Source organism: Columba livia, chromosome Z (assembly GCF_036013475.1).
Source record: "Columba livia isolate bColLiv1 breed racing homer chromosome Z, bColLiv1.pat.W.v2, whole genome shotgun sequence".
NCBI classification, from domain to species: Eukaryota; Metazoa; Chordata; class Aves; order Columbiformes; family Columbidae; genus Columba; species Columba livia.
In genome coordinates this window covers 53603530-53618846 of record NC_088642.1, presented here as the reverse complement: position 1 = coordinate 53618846, position 15317 = coordinate 53603530, and the positions used below count along the sequence as shown (strand labels likewise).

General features: G+C 40.9%; 1 protein-coding gene and 1 long non-coding RNA gene across 6 annotated transcripts in view; one reads left to right on the top strand and one right to left on the bottom strand.

Moving 5' to 3' along the window:
• The window catches only part of NTRK2 (neurotrophic receptor tyrosine kinase 2), a 208354-nt gene that overhangs the window by 178966 nt on the left and 14071 nt on the right, over positions 1-15317 (top strand). The window lies entirely within an intron of this gene.
• LOC110363006 (uncharacterized) lies at positions 1573-4441 on the bottom strand. The gene is made up of 3 exons (XR_002420802.2): positions 4254-4441; positions 2275-2396; positions 1573-2076 (listed from the first exon to the last, which is right to left on the bottom strand). It is a non-coding gene; the product is annotated as an uncharacterized LOC110363006 (long non-coding RNA).

Genomic DNA, 15317 nt, shown 5'->3' with positions numbered 1-15317 from the left:
AGATACTTCATTTTGTCTGGATCAGTTCACTCTATCTTTAGTTTGCACAGGATATTCAAAGTACAGTTACTAGCATTTGTGAAAGGCAGCTTAAAGTGGCTGATTTTTAATGGCAGGGAAAATGTTTAGAAGATAGAATATTTCCTACTTATGAAAATGTTTGCCAGTAGCTCTGCAACTCTTGTAACTTCTTAGCTCTCTCACTGCTTAGGAAACCACACACAAACCAGAATATCAGGACTGACTTTGTATCCTCTCTGTGACTTTGGAAAAGTCTCTTTAATTCTGCCTGCAGTCTCCCCTCCCTTCATTCAATAAGGTTTAGTTAGACTTTAACCCTCCACAGTCCAGTCAGGTTGGGTTCTAGTTGTAAAGATATTTCTGTTTCATCACAGGTAAAACAAATACTGCTTTGAGCTTCTTGTTTCTCAGTGTCCTCCATTTGCTATTAGGTAAAGTCAGGAGAAGATTATTGTCTCTCACTTCCATTTTCTTCACTTTTTTTTTTTTTTTTTTAATTTCACAAGGGGTGACATTTTGAACAAACCTATTCAGCCAGTGCCCATCTAAAAAACATGAATGGTATGTTGGTGTCAAGGTTTGTTATGACCCTTGTTGATTCAGTTAGGTTGAATTTACCCCTTAGATCAGAAAGCTACAGCTTCACATGCAAAGTGGTAAGAGCACATGGGCTTCCATGCTGGATTGTACCAGGTTCTCGCTGGAGTTTTAATGTATAGCAGATGCGTCACATTCACTATTGTATATTATATGCCCTGCTCCAAACTTTTTTCACAGAGAGCATAAAATCATTACAACCTTAGCCACTGTCTAGAGCTTTCAAGTTCTGGATGTCTGTTCAAGTGCTGGAGATCTCCAGTATCATAGGATCATAGAAACATTTTGATTGGAAGAGACCCCCAAGAACATCAAGTCCAGCCATAACCTAACTCTGGCACTAAACCATGTCCATAAGAACCTCATCTACGTGTCTTTTAAACACCTCCAGGGATGGTGACTCAACCACTTCCCTGGGCAGCCTGTTCCAATGTCTGACAACCCTTCCCATGAAGATATTTTGCCTAATATCCAATCTCAGCCTCCCCTGGCACAACTTGAGGCCATTTCCTCTTGTCCTATCACTTGTTACTCAGGAGAAGAGACCAACACCCTCCATGCTACAACCTCCTTTCAAGTAGTTGTAGACAGCAATAAGGTCTCCCCTCAGCCTTCTTTTCTCCAGGCTAAACAGCCCCAGTTCCCTCAGCCGCTTCTCATAAGACTTGTGGTTCAGACCCCTCACCAGCTTCATTGCCCTTTTCTGAACTCTCTCCAGAACTCCAATGTCTTTCTTGTAGTGAGGGGCCCAGAACTGAACACAGGATTTGAGATGCAGCCTTACCAGTGCTGAGTACAGAGGAACAATCACTGCCCTGGTCCTGCTGGTCAAACTATTCCTGATACAAGCCAGGAGGCTGTTGGACTTTTTGGCCACCTGGGCACAGTGCTGGCTCATGTTCAGCTGGCTGTTGACCAACACCCCCAGGTCCTTTTCCACCAGGCAGCTTTCCAGCCACTCTTCCCCGTGCATGAAGGGAACAGCAGCCTAACACTGATGTGACAAACAGGACACCCATATGTCAGTCTTCCCGAGTCTTGCATGGTGGAGCTGGGGAAATGGACAAAGGCTGATTTTCCTGTTGATTACAATAGCAGAAGACGTAATAAAGCAAACCTATACCTGTTATTCAAAAGAGGTGGATGGCATTTTTGTCCCACTCCACCTTTCCCTACAACACCTTAAAAAAAAAAAAGAATATTCTGTTAGAAAGGCAAAATGGAAGTCGCCTTAATGTTCACTTAATCATTCATACTTTAATCTGTTGTTGAGGCTGGGACTTGGTTGAAAAGCATCAAGATCAGTTGCTTGATTTCCAGCAGGTATCTGGGTATATTGTTCTTGTCTTGCTCTTCATTACAAGCATCGGGATCCTTGAGCAGCAGGAAACACAAGTCCCAGGGTGGCAGTGAAGCTTTTGCTCTACATTGAAATCCCAGAACGTTATCTCTCTGCAGCTGTAATTATAATTATATATTATAGGATGATCCTCTGCCTCTTACAGAGAAACTACTCAGAATTTAAAAGGAGTCTGGAGACTTCTGGGGACAGGCAGGTTAAATTATAGTTATTACCAAGCAGCTATTTCAAGATTACTACCCTCTGAATAGCAAATCTCCCACCCCCATGAAACACAAACAAAACAAAAAGTTTACTTGTCCTTCCAGAATTCTTCTGGCATTCAACGCAACTTGCAATTTCCAGCCCTTCACCTCAACATGTTCTTCTTTGTAGAGGAAAAAAACCTAATCATTTTTCAGTATGTCAGACTAAGGTCCTGAAATTAAAAGACACAGATACTCATTTGGTTTCAATAGGTTTTGATGTGTAAATGCTAAAACGGGTTATTTTGTGTGCATGAAAGAGCAGGGGGCTGTGCATACCCAAATGTGTACTTTGTTTTTTTCATGGGGGTGGGTTGCTAAACACTTTCCAACATAAAAGGTCATACTAGCCTTCTCCACTGCATTGCTTAAGATTGTGTTTGCATGACTGCCCAAGCCACTTCAGCACACTGAGAAGGGGCTGGCTTCCACATCAGTATTTGTAGGAACACAGACGATGTTCTCTCCTGCCACAGCTCTCTCATTCCTACCAGTGCAGCAGTACCAATGCTCCTCCTGGGCATCCCACAAGTGAGATGAGCATGTGTTCTTCTGGAAGTCAGCAAAGAGGCAATGGATTTGATGTAACTACTATGTCAACACTTGGTCTCAGTGCTGACCCATTCTACATTCTTTTAGCATAGCAGTTCAGAGACAGCATAGTTGGTTCTGCAGATGCGTAACCACGTGTCTCTGCTGCAGTTTGAACCTGTCACAGTCAAGTCCCATTGCTGACACATTGTGGGGAACTGTTATTTTTGCATAAAGTTCAATGTAGAAAGACTTAGGCAGGTGGCCACACACTGAATGATGAGATTAAGAATAAATATTTAACAGTTCGCTCATTTGCTGAGCACAGACTACCAAATGTACGGAATTGAACAAAGGTGCAGTGGAAAAACATTATTAGATCGTGTAATTTTTTTTTCCATAATGCGTATTTAGATTGCTAGTGCCATGGGAGTCTTTCACTCCAGAACAACCAGAAAAATGCCTTGTATATCATATATTTGATATAAAAAATACTTATACAGAAATTATATGGAAAACATTTGATCAGTTGTACTGGTGATGTACATTCAGAAATACTTCAGCCTTTATCCACTACCCGTAAGCATGTTTTCCCACTCAGAAACCCAACTCTTCAAGACTTGTAAAATGCCAAAGATCATCTAACATTTAATCACATTTTAATTCAACATGCAAGGGAGACTTTTTATTTCCCTACCAAATGGAAGGCTTAATCTACTCCTCCTGATGTGAAATGGACATGTCACATGACAACAGGCAATAAAGTGAGGTGCAAATTTGGCCTGTCTTCAAAATTTGACATCTCACAGATACATGGGGATGTCCATTCTGGCTAAATCTCTCTGATGAGGCAGACGCTGTCCTGACTGTCCTGACCTGCCCAAGCAAGCTCAATATGCGTGTGACTTTCCAGCCTTTCTAAGAAATGACTGAGCCTGTTCTTAAGTATAAATCACATTTGCTTGTAAGCTATCTGCACTATCTCTGGCCATTTTTGGGCATTTTCTTATGCTGTTCCAGAATCTGTGAATGAGGGATGTTAGGGTGCATTCCTGCCAGTTCCTGTTACTATCTGTTTATGAACCTGTTGTTCGTGCATTTGTCTAATCATTGTTTGCACCTGCTGATACTGTCTACGTTCATTAATTGTGGCAGCAGGTTCCAGGCATTTAATATGCATTATGTAAAAAGAAAATACTTTTATCTGTTCTGAACTTATCTTGTACTAATTTCATTGAGTGTCCTCCTGTTACAGTATTTCAGACTTTACTAATAGTCATTGTGTAGTTGTTGCTGATTGACTTCACTTTATCCATAACTTTAATGATTTTGTGATCCTCAGATTAAGCATTTTAGTTCTCCTTTTCTGTGCCTCTCCAGTTACATTACATCCTTTATTAGCTGTGGAGACCAGAACTGCACACAACACTAAAGGGACTGGGGGGGGCCCTTGGCTGTGTAAAGTGGCAGAATTAGGCCCTGTGTCGTGTTGTCAGTACCTGTGCTGGTGATGTTCAGTATCTTGAGTTTTTCTGGCAGCTGCTGCTCACTGGGCTGTTGGTGTCAGAGATGGCTTCAAAATCTCCTCCCTGGGTGAAAACATAGGTTACTAGGTTATTATACCTATTTATCATGCATGTAATTAACTGCATTGAAGCTCATCTGCTGCTGCTCTGTCTGTTTTGAGAGATCCTTCTCACAAAAGCCTGTCTGAGAACATAGTGTCACCCCCACACTTGGAGTAGTTGACAATGCCCTCCCGTCTCCCGGTGGTTGATGAAGATGTTGAATGTAGCTGGTGCTGACAATGACCTCTGGGGACTCTGTTACTGCCTCCTCCCTATCCTGAGATGTGACCTTGAAGACTTGCTGCTTCTTGTCCTGTAACAAGCCTTCAGTCCATAAAAAGGCCTTTCCTAATCCTTTTTTTAATAACCTTTGATGTAGAGCCTTATCAAAGGTGTTCTGAAAATCCACATGTGCTTTGTCTGCTGGATTGCCTTTGTTCACATTCATCTTGACTCCCCTGTGGGCTATCACTAGACTGGTACAGTGGGATCTCTTTCTACACAAGCTGTTGTTTCCCACTCTTCTCAGTAAGATACAGACCCACTGTTTTTATCCGTGCATCAGCTCTCTGTCACAGTTGCTTCTTTTAATGGTAGTCATACACCTGCATACCTTTAGACTGAGGTGAATGCCATTTGGTCCTGGTCACATGAACAACCAGCTTCTCTATTTTCTTCCTTCCTGTAATCCTCTAACATTTTCTGTTTCAAACATTGTTTCTTACTTAATAAAATCACTCTCAGTTCCGTGAGAGGGGAGGCTTACACAAATGCCGCAAACCCTGTAAAACAGTTTTATCTCTCAGGTTAGGCATTCTTTTGACTTGCAAAGACTCCTGCCCTTCTTAATCTTTTATGCAACTCCTGTATGACAGACCTAGCATATTGCTTTTCAAGTCAGTGGGAATACTGTCTCCTTAATGGCAAGATCAGATGCATGATGGCATAAAGTCCCTAAAAGAAAAAAACCCAAGAAGAAGTCTCCTTTTGCTGGTCTTAGCTTATCAGGACACCTCCCTGTGGCAAACAGGTTGGGCTGTCCTTAGTTGTTGTGCCTACAACTTACCTCACTGTGCTTCCCAACCTCTGCTGCAGTAGATCCCCCCGTCTCACAGGAATACCAAGCAGGGACTTGGTTGGGTGTCTTAGGGTACCGCAGCTTCAAAAACCTGCACTACTTCATTGCATGGTACTTTCTGACTTGGATCTGAGCTAACTTCCCAGCATTAAGCTGTTTGTTCAAGTGTTTGGGACAGAGAAGATTTCAAATATTTGTTACATCCCTTGCAGAAGAGGGTCTGCCTGGGACATAATCAGCTCCATCTAGTCTTCAGGAAAATGCTTACTCAGTCTAAAATTTTCTGAATGTTCCACTAAAAGAACTGTGGGTTTTTTTTCTTCCATGTTTTGTTTGTTTGTCTTCATATTTTTGGGAGCATGCCAGTTTTATTGACCTTCTGAGGGCTCTCTGCATGAATAAATTATATCATGGGGAATTTTGCTTAGAAAAAGGACAACCAAGGAGGCTTTCCATTTCTGGCCTGAAAGCTTACAAGGAGACTGGGTGCAAGTGACAGCGTCCTTTCAAGCCTGAAATTTGAGTGCTAATTCAGATTTAAGTGTACATTCATCTTACCCCCCATTATATGCCCAGAAGTCCTCAGGAGGCAGAACTGAGGACAGAAGTACAGTTCCCTTTGCCACACAGCCTGAGGCGGGGTCTGTTTTTGGACATGGGGCTGGAGTGAAATTAGGTACCTGCTCAGAAAAGGCGTTGACGCACACAGGTGCTGCGTTTCCCCGCAGCTGCAGTCCAGCAGCTGGCCTGGGAAATGCAGGGAAGACTGAAAGGCTGGGCGGGGGATCACAGCCTTACTGCCTAGGCAGGGGTTTGTCCTCTGCCAGCTTGTGCTGTGGAGGCACTGAGGCCCTCTTGAACCTTTAGCTCACCGTCATCAGCACTTTTTATGGCTACAAACAGTCCTTCATATGTGTGAGTCATATTTGGGATTTGTCAAAACCGCTTTGATTACATGACGTGTGCATGCATTGGGGGTATTTGATCCAGACTGTAAATGGATGGGAAGAAGCATTTGAAGCATTTTGAAGAAAGTGTAGATAATAGAGAGTTAGTCTGTTTTTCCCCTGAATGTCTGCTTTCTTATGCCCAGTATACACTCAGCTTGTGTGGTGCAGTGGCAGAACAGCCCAGACCTGCTCCCACCGCAGTCAGCATTACCCTTTTCCCACTCCTCCACCCTCACGCCCCCTCAAGCATCCCCTTTTTTGAGCTTCACCGCCAGAATCTTCTCCAAAGGTTGGTGCGGCAGGTTCAGGGTGTTTGGAGGCTCGGTTTCCATGGCAACTGGGCTCTTCTGCTTCCAGACAGCAGCTCAGGGGGAGACAGGAGGGAGAGCAAAAGAAAGTCATTAAATGTGCCAATTAGTATGCAGGGCCAGGGCTGCTGTGGCAGGCAGTGCTCGCAAAGGCGGGCACCAGCAGGAATGCCCGGGCTGTGCTGCGGACCAGGGGAAGATGAATCCGCAGGCATTTGAGTACAGCAGGCAGGAGCTTATGGGCAGCTGCCCCTTGCTGGGGCAGCAAGGAGGATACCACACCAAACACTCGTCTGCTCTCTTACAGATGAGCTCTCTGGCATCATTCACACCCTGCAAGCTAAACGCCCCAGAAATAGTGAAGCCCCTAATTTCCTGTTGGGCAGGAACAAGGGCAGAAATTGTATATTCTGAAATTTGTGCATTTGATAACAAGTCAGATGTCATGGTATTCAGCTGGAGAACTACGGAGAGGGGAAAGAGAAGGGGAACTTAACTGAGATGAAGATACAGTATTTTCTCTGCTGCCACTTAGCTTGTAGCACATGGCAGGATTTGACTTTTAGAAAAGATGCAGCTCAGAGACCAGAATGCATTTTCATGGGGACAGACGACAGAGTTCTGCTAGATTCCAGTTCTGATACTGAGAGCCATGCTGCCCCCTCCTGTAGAGCATCCAGTTCCCGTTGGACGTGGTCTTTTTCTTCATTTCTTGGCTTAGTCTGTTTTGTTGTGGTTTTTTTTAAGATTTTTCTGATCTGTTAAATGGTTGCAATAATTTGTCCTGGGCTGATAATATTTCAGTCAGTGCTGAATGTATTTTATGCAGCTATACAGGAGCTATAAATGTTTTGAGATGTTTGTGAATAAACAATGCAATATGACAGTTGAAGATTCTTAAAGGGATTAATTCTGTTGTGATATAGACGTGCTGAAATATTTTCTCTCTAAAAGGAAAGCCTTCTAAGTATCTTAATAAGACACTGGTGCTATTTCAGATTTGGATTTTCTTTTTAAAAACTGCTAATTACTTTCTTCCATCATTTTACTTTCCATGGAAAGAATCTGCATAGAGAAATTTCTAAAGGAATTGCTTATTAATTAATTATTTTATTGTTGCTTGGTTTTATGCAGGGTCTAAGATAATCCATTGACTTCCTAATATACGTTTGTTCCCTATAGTATGTTTTAGTACTGGATGGCACATAGTACTGGCACATCTTCCTGCCATTCCCTCAGGTCCCTGGGATCTTGTGTGAAGCTTTTGTTTTTTGGTTTGTTGGGGGTGTGGGTGTGTGTGGTTTGTTTGTGTTTTAATAATTATTGGATTATTATTATTATTATTATTATTATTTCCCTGTGAATTTCTGTAAAAAGTGCCTTCCTTCAGTGCAGATGTTGAGTATCTTAGTTCTACATGGAGCAGTTTCAAGCAGGGGAAGAATTCCTCCAGGAATTTGTCCTGGAAGTGATAATGGAAATAACTTAGAGACTATAGGTATTGCATTGAGCTGTTACTCATGCCCTTGCCATCCTCTCATCATGCCAAACTGCTCAGGGCCTGAAACACACTGGGAATCCCCTGAATGTTGGGCTCCCTCACACTGAAGAAGGTGTCACTGTCTGCAGGAAGCTGCCCTCCATCAGCATAATGTTTCCTTCCACCTCCCGGCCCTCCAGCAGCAGACACTGCTGATATTTTTCTTAGCAGACCTCTGTGGTCTTTGCTTCACTTCAGAACCAATTTAGAGGATGCACAATACAAAAAAAAAACACGCTGTAGAATGTGTGACCTAAATTGAGTATTAGTCTCATTCTATTTTTAATTATCTGAGTACATTTTGTTTTAAGTTTCCATTCAAACTGAAATCTTTTGGGAGCATCTGGCTGCTTTGTTTTGCTGGAAAACATCAACAATTTTCATTTCAAAATTTCTTGCTCAAAATGGTTCCAAGTATTTCATTTTGTCTAAATGTTCAGTACTTTTCTTGATACAGAATCAAAGGCATTTCAGAACTTTAATAATTCTCACAAAGAGAAGAAATTTTTTTGACCACTGTGGCATTGTTGAATAGACTAATCAGGTAACTGTAAGTAGCCTAAGGAGAGGTTCATATAAAAACAGTTTGGATTTCTTGGGAAAGAGAACTTTAAGGGAAGTTATTCTCAGTCCAGAAGAAGTAAAAGGTGAACTTTTCTCCTGCCTTGTTGACTCTCATTCTTTTTATCCCATCCTCACACTCTGCTGCTTCTGATACTTCTGAATCACAGTGTATTGACATGGTAGTCAAAAGGTATTGTGATTCTTCTATCAATCAGTCCTTAGACTAAATACAATAATCTTTACAATACAATCATTCCTTTACAGAGATAATTCCTCTCTCTTCTTTGTATTGGCTGTACAGAACAAAAAGGGCTAAGGCTCACTCAGTTCCACATGGACTGCTTCTGAATACTGTTGCACAATATAAAAATATTATCCATTTTTTTAGAACAGTAGAAAAAGGTTGACTTCTAGAACCTGCATCCCAGCTCGTGCTTACAGATACAGCTCTGTCTTTCATTGAAGTTAGAGCATTTTTGTCTTTCTTTGCATACATAATACCTATTATTTTCACAATTAATATTAACAATGATAGTATTTTATAGTATTAAAATCAAATATTACATTTTAAATATTTAAATATTAACTAACCTGACAATATTAATGATAAGAAGATTTTTCCATAATTATATCATGTTAAAATTAATTATTCTGGAGATGGGTTTGTAGCAAACATATTGTAGTGATTGGCATCCATCTCAGTGCTAATAATCACCAAAAAGTGTATAGTAGTTCTTCCCTTGCCTTCCAGCTGAGAGCATCATGAGCAACTTGCATGCTATGGCCCCACAGAGATTAATTTCACCCTTAGTGCTAAAGCATGATCACAGATTGTAAACCTCCAGCAGAGAAAGTAAAATTATTTACAGGTGCTGGACTTGCCAGTTGTATATTTCTGCTTATGCTTCTCAGAGAACAATGACATGGATAGTAACGATAAAGTATAATTTGCCCAGTGTTAGACATTGCAGAAGAAATTCCTGGTACAAATGCAGAATCTGCCTTACTCTCTTTTATTCCCAACCTCTCTCTTACCAAGAAAAAAACAAATGAGCAAGGACACTGCAGTTTTTGCATCCTACATGCTGAAAAGGTGGGGTGATATTTATTATTCTGAGTATTATATTCTTTCCAGCAGTGTTTATTTTGAATATTGCATTCCTTTTACTGAAGCAGAAAAGGGTTGAGGCTTTTCATAACTTGACTGTGTTTTGACCATAGGTCAAATTATGTAGGAGGCTGTTAATGTTACTGGGAATTTACTGAAAAAAAAATGAAAGGCATATGCAAGATTAGGGGTGAAAGAGTCTTCCCAGGCTTCAGCCCATCCATAAAGGGGCTGAGTGCAGTAAATAAGAGGATTATGTGGGACATAGTGCTCACTGATGACTGCTTGTGTGCTTGCTTGTTGGAGATGCTTTGCAGTAGCTAGAATCTGCTGCTGATCCATTCCTGTGTGCCGTGCTCTATGGTTGTGACCATTTTGCTTTTTTCCTGTTCACCCCCTGTGTTCCTTCCATCCCCACACCCTCTTTCCTCTTCTATTGCTATTAATTTTGATTCCTTTCCCCATTCTGCAGGGCTAGGCTGTTGAGCTGGTTTTCACTAGGTGTTTCTTCACTACAGTGCTCCTGCTGAGCTTAAAGACACCCTTATTTGAGTAAGTGCACATCAGGGAGAGTAACCCATATTAGGTTTGTTTAACAGGCGAAGTTCTCCCCTGCTATCTCTAGAACCAAGACAGTCTTGGAGACAGAAACTTGCTTGTGCTGTTACTCTGTCATGCCTGTCACAGGAGGACTTGGATGCTTGGAAGCTGTCTGACCTTAAAGATCAAGAATTCAGATTGAATTTTGTTCAAGAATTGTCAGAGTTAATTTCTGTTTGATAGCAACATGATCTGTATTGGCTCATATATGATACTCATTGTGATATCTTCAAAAGATGCAAAAAATTTACACATGGCAATATTTTGGGTTTTCTAACTGGCTAAGTCCCACTTGAGTATTTCCCTAGCTCAACAACTCTCACAGAAGACTGAAGCTACCTCTCCCTTTCCAGCAAATGTGTCATACTGACCATAACAGTGACATCTTAGTAAGACTTAAGTACTCTTTCCAAAGACACTGCAGTGCATTTACTGTCATGCTATAAATTTTATCCTGTGTAACTAGGTGTAAGTAACATTTCAAAATCAAGTGGCATACATTTTGTTCTGGAGTCTTCATGATCTTGCATTAATGCCATTCCTTCACTACCTAGTTCATCGTTCTCTGCAACAAAGCACACAATCATTCATACAGGGGTAGCTATGGAAAGTGCTCAAAAGAGCTGAAAAGCAAGTTAAAACAGATCAAATACATAGTTCACCAACTTGGAGGATATTCATTTAAAAAGTCAGTATTCACATGAAATTGCCATGCTAGCAAGGCACCCTGGTTATTCAGTGTTAGCTAGTCAGTGATAAGCCAACTGATAAAATGTGTGTAGAGGCTTGTATAACACTCATTTCAGATGTCTTGGAAGGCTGAAGCATTCATACAGAATGGGTCTTGCACAATACAGTGGGTTTCTAAACTCAGAATCATTATGGTAGGAGGAAGATCCTTTCAGGAGAACACTTACTGGTGCATCTGCTTTTTGTTAACAAAAGCCTCTTAGCCAGCTCAATGACTGAAGTGTCTTGAAGAGGAACTCCTATCTGGCAGAGAGAAAAGGAAAATAAAAATGGGCTGCAGCCTAAGTACGGGGTCAAGGCTAATGGGAACCGCAGAACCACCCCCTTCCCGTAGGCCACGGTGAACCATAAAATGAAAATATCCTGATGGATACAAGATCCAGGGACTTTTCAGTGGAAATAACCACAGAAGCCAGGATGCCGGGTTAGGTGAAGGTGACAGCCTAATGCACAGAAAGGATAATAGATTTGCCTGGCAAGAAAACAAAGCAAACTATACACTAAGGCCTGAAGCACATAACATTTTAATAAGAACATCTTTGATTGCATTTGATAATACTCTGTGTGGATCATCCGAAACATGTCCAAAGAGTATTATAAAGAAGCATGACTTAAAAAGGAAATGCAGGCTTTATGGAACGATACTTCAAAAGTTTTCATCTGAAGCAGATGAAAAATATTCTGAAGTACGAAGACTCACCATTGTTATTACAACTATAGTAACTCACTATCACGTAACCAAGTTAAAGGGCAGCTGCTATGGTGACCCAATTTGTAATTTTTTACAATTGGCTAGAAAAAGTGTTAGTATTGTGTAAGACATGTACTGCAAGGGTATGTAGGGTATGATCTACTCTCCTGTAGAGCAGGACTTCACTGACCTAGACATTATACAAGCATAAGTCAAAAAAACTAGTGCCAACCTAATTTAAATACGACTAGATTTAGTACCAGATTTTCACAGAGCATGATTTGAGAGTCCTAGCCTCAAGTGTTCCTGAACTATCCAAACACTGGGACTGTAGACAATCTCAGGAAACCCCAAACAAATTAAAATATGCTGTCGTAATAATATGAGACTGTCATTTCCCACATGGCTTATTTTAAATATCTCCAGGACCTTCTTGAACCTAGACAACTCTGGAGTCTGGGAATGCTACATGTAAGATTTATATTGAAGATCATATAGTTGGTCTGTCTGCACTTTTAACAACAGAGATCTCAAAGCATCAAATAACTGTTTTAATTACATTGGTGTAAAATTGCAGCCTGTTTTTACAGAAGTGAAGTGTCTAGCCTTTGAGCTCTCCATTTTACTGGATATCCTACTTTTATTTGAGCAGTGAAACTAAAATTACTTTTATGTGTTAATTTTGAGTCAATTAGAGTATTACAGCACAGCAGCAAGCAGAGGAATCGATGTTTTAATAGGATTCATATTCATCCAGAGAGGAAGGTGAGCATGCATGAGGAAGGAACCACCTCAGTGCTGCATGGTTACAGTAAGAAGCGGATTCATCCAAGGAGGAGGTAGAAGATTTTCCAGAATGCTCCCTTGGGCCACTGCAAAATGTGTGAGGGAAAATCAAGGATAATAGATGTAGTTGTGAGTTTCTCTCCCACCCACCTCTTCTCCTTTGTCCACACATCACTAAGATTTGGTGAAGACTTTGAGCATGTACATTGCACAACCTGGAGTGGAAATCCATATGTTTAAAATCTTCAGAGAACCCTTACCTGAAATGCAGAAGTGCTGGTGCAGAGTCCTAAATCCTTTCAAAGACTGCTGTGATCTTCTTCTGTTGTCCAGGATTGCCTAGTAATGCGCAAGTTTAACAGGCTTTGTGTCAGGAAACCAAATTTTCACCCTGATCACATGCCATCGGGGAATGGGTCCACCTAGGGAAATATTAGGGGGCATTTCTTGCTAGACTGACACCTTCTATGAATGCTTGCACGTCAGGGGATTATCTGGCCTCATTTTAGAGGAAGAATGAAAGACGTTTCACCATCACAAGCAGAATTTACAGCTCAGTATTGGTCTTAAACAAACATCATGTGAATTCCAACAGCCATTGTATAGACAACGCAGTATGATGTTTCCCAAATGGAAAATGACACTGCTGAGGGTAGAGGCAGGCACTGAAAAGAATTAAGAAGAAAACTTAAAACCAAATACAAAACCAAAAAACAAATTTGTGGTTCCAAGCCCTCTGCTGGTGTAATTTCTTCCTTTACACTAGTGTATTCAGCCAAGAGCTATAAAATTATTGCATCACTGTTTGGGCTACACTTTGGCTCTTGTGTCCAAGAAAAATATTTTAAGCATGCCTTGAGGAATAGTTCAACATATGAATTTGATAAGAACAGTTTAGAATTTTGCAGGCTTCATAGGAATGAGTAATATTTTTTTCGGTAATAGCAGTTACTGGTATTTTTAATTATCATATTGCGTGTTGTTTGATGGTTGCCTCATTTCAGAGTAAATGCCTGTTTCAGCTCATGGAATGATGTCATGGTACAAGTGAGGAAGCAAAAACTAGACTTCACGGAAGGAAAACAACAGAGAATTTTTTCTGTTCTGTTTTAGTGAAACTTTTCTCTTGTGTTTTCCAGTTTATGTAAACAAATTACAGGCCAGAGAAAGTGAGAAGCAGAAGACATCAAGACTGCAGAAGAGAAGGGAAATGAGCACAAGGACCTTGCCATTGCCTTTTTTACTAGCATCTGGCTGAGGATCAGTGTAATTTAGCCTCTCTCAGGTCCTTGTCAATTTGGCTGTCTATATGAGTAGACTTAGATTAGTGTGTTGACATTACCAGTGTAGTCATTTCCAATGCAGGCACTGCACAGCGATCAGGATTGTGGTTGAGATCATACTTCCCTCTTACTCTTCAGGCAAGAAGAGAGAAGCCTTCACAAAGAAAAGCAATTGCTAATTCTCTGAAACAGCAATATTGTTGACTGTCCTTGGAATTCATGGAACTTTGCTCTGCCTTTTTGATGTTTCTGGCTGGAGAGAGTACATCATTGAACTCTTTTCAGGCAGGCAGTAGCTGACAGATTTCATCTGACATGACTTGCCCAGCGTCATACAGGTAGTTTGTGAACAGCCAAAATAATTGACCTAAAATGGTTAACTTATTGACTGATGGTTCAAAACAACTTATTTTGCTTGTGTGAAAGACGTGGGAACCCAGTAGGTTTTCCCATTTTCTTAGGATTTGTGGTACTAAAGACTTATTTGGTTGCCTCATGTATGTGTGGTAGTTTATTAATCTTGGTATTTGTAAGCAATGTGATAAATTAACCACCTGGGGAAAGGAGGAGAGCCCATCTAACAAAATGCAAGGAAGTGGAACATCTGAGACATTTCAACTAAAAATTGTAGTGCTCCCATGCGATGGATATTACAGAAACACTTTTGTGCCTCACAAGGGAGAAGTAAAGCTACAAACCAAGTTCTGTTGTTCCCCTCTTCTCCTCTGGCGTAATTTGACATGACCAATAGAGCCAGACATGCTATGATAACCTACAGTAAATTTGAAGAAAATGTGGTTTTCAGTAAAATAAATACGGGAAAAGGTTGTGATCTCTTGTATTTGAGAAACAGCTTTTAGACTTGACATTGGGAGTAGAGATTTCCTAGTGAACACAAACTGGCTTATGTGGTATGATACTTGGCTTTCAGAGTCTGCCCTCGAGTAACTGCTACTTGTTGATAACGACTGTGTAGTTCAGCTAGCATGTATTCACATCACACCTCATACCCCCTATTTAGAACAGCAAACAGAAATTAGGATTTCAACTGTGGTACAGACTTGTAGAGGCCGGTATTCCATCACTTATTAAAGATTAATTTTAAAACCTCCTTGGCCCAAGTAGTCCAGACTACTCAGGATTGATATGAAGGGATAATTCAATGTTTGTTAAACTGTTTGCTTTGAGAATCAGAAAGGCAATGGCTGTAGTTCATTCATATTGCATTGCAAAATTGTTTTGCTGGTGACTTGGACACATCAGATGGTCATCCCAGATCCTGCGAGGATTTTAATGTAAGTTGTTGTAGCTACTTGTCTGCTGGTACCTGATACCTC